This window comes from Schistocerca piceifrons, chromosome 1 (assembly GCF_021461385.2).
Source record: "Schistocerca piceifrons isolate TAMUIC-IGC-003096 chromosome 1, iqSchPice1.1, whole genome shotgun sequence".
NCBI classification, from domain to species: domain Eukaryota; kingdom Metazoa; phylum Arthropoda; class Insecta; order Orthoptera; family Acrididae; genus Schistocerca; species Schistocerca piceifrons.
Genome location: NC_060138.1, coordinates 198,646,184 through 198,648,501, shown reverse-complemented (window position 1 = coordinate 198,648,501; position 2,318 = coordinate 198,646,184).

Below are 2,318 nucleotides of genomic sequence, written 5' to 3'. Positions count from 1 at the left end.
TCTGGTTCAATGAGCATCATGTCACGGTTTTCAACAAGTCAGAGCAGCCACCTCACACTGATGTTAATTAATCAGGGATTCCAGGCTGCATTCTTTGCACGGAAGTCACCTTCAATGAATATACTGCCTTGGAAGTACAGCAAAGATTTGAAGTCTGGACACTACAGATGTCCTCACAGTGGGTGGCAATGAAGAGGGTGCAGCTCCAGTATGAGTCAGTTGTAACTACATTGGCCTTCAGTGTTGTATGAGAGGACAAGGGATAGGGATTATGGTACAACAACCACCTGTCCTAGATGGCCAGTCTACCTGCAACTGTGGGACAGATGGCTTCAAATGGGTTTCTGAGACTTCATGTCCACAGCTTCATCCAAAAGAAGTGCAGAATTTAGGTGCTGATTATGTTTGCCATTTGTATTCCACATGCAGACCTTGAAGCCATGGAACCTAACAACCAGGGCGGGGTGACATTGTCCACTGTGAGGGCTATCTTAACCACTGCAGCTGCAGGAGGATTATGGCAGTTTGCCTCAGGGAAACAACTGCCTCACTTGTTACTTGCATCATTTCGGTAAACTGGACTGCCTCTGGGCCTACTAGGCGGGAGGGAGATGTTGCTCTCATTCCTTTTATATTCTGCATGACTTGGTGTGGCCTGGTTTGCAGCTTGGACCTTCCAAGGGGTGCACTATGTCGGACCTGATGGTCTCAGGGGTGGAGGTAGGGACTGGGGGGGAAGATATGGATCATTGGTTGCCAGTGGCTTGGCAGGTTCTATTGGTGTACAGAGGCACTTTATTTTATGATTTAGCTACTAACTAATTTCTGCGATTCCACAAAGTTTTGGGATTCCAGCCAGCATACATCAACTTCTTGCCACAATATTTTGACCGACAACCATTCTGCCATGTTCAGGTGAGTGTTTTGCATGTTATCTGCTACAATCCCAAGACTTCATGGAATACTCCGTATGCTAGTAAAATTTCAAGAATCACTTCTGAGGTAGTTGTGCCCATAATTATGATGATAGTAAGAAACCGTTATGAAGCTTACTGGCGGATGTTGCCTCCTCCACACATGTGTGTGGAATATAAGACACTGTGTAATTACTGTATCATACTGTGATGCAAGTGACAGTGGTACCTTGAAAATGCCAAGAGGACAAAATTAGCTAATAGTTCAATCATAAAGTAAAATGATTATTTAAAAAACAAAAAAAAGCCTGCACACGAGGTGACTTCCCTCAAGACCGTCTCTTCTGCTTTGGCAGTCCTCAGATGGTGGCAGCCTGTTGGAGTGGTGACACCAGTATGGCCTCACTTCATGATTGGACTGGAGGTTCGTTTCTGTTCTGCCACACAGCTGCAGCAAGTGAGAGGTGGGGACATGCTGCGTGCATCTTGCCAGAAGCACAAGCATAAAAGCAGGTGTTGTTATCCTCCTAGCTTCCATGACTGATGGGGTGGGCTCCCCACAGTTGAATCAGTGTGCTGCTACTTCTCTAGGCGCAGAGGAGATGCAGCTGGTGTGGTCACCTCCACACCTGATACAGTTTTCCGGCATTTTGCAGTACCCAGTGAAGTGGTCAGGTTTCAGCTGCAAAAGCACTGTGCATTCCTGCCTCTCACTCTTGCCTTCTCAACTATTGCCTCTCCTTTTTTCAGTTGGAGTACAGCCTTGTTTCGTGGCCCCACAATAGAGTTAGAAGATGTTCATATCAATACATCACACATAAATCGATGAGACTAGATGGAGTTAGTTGCATGGATACTATTTAATATTGTGCTGATGTAGAAAGTAGAAGAAAAGAGGAGTGTCTGTATGTGCCAAAAGGTGGAGTCAACTCCTAGGCCATTCATCTTAATGAATATTTTGTTGAACAGCTCTTTGAATGTCGTGCCAGAATAGTAGATTACGAAACATCAAACTTGTAGTATAGATGGTTTACAAGACACAGTAGGAAGGATCTTAAGCTTCATACAGCAGCTAAGGCCATCTCTAACAAGGTTATGCAGACTTATCTGGAGAATCATTGTTTGTACAGTCTTTGATGTTAGCTTCCTGCCAGATAGTACCAAAAACAGTACCAGAGTTGTTGAAGCCCAGCATTCAATTATTTGCTAAAGTAAAGCAGTCTATAAAGATTGAAATACATAGAACAATAGCTATGACACGGTGAATTGCAATGATTTAGTTTAAAACCAACTGTCAGCTGTCTCTCTGACCATGATGAACAAATATTGAGAATCAAATATACTAACCAGACAGGTACAAATTATAGAAGAAAAGCATTGTACCACAGAATCTTAAACAGTGAT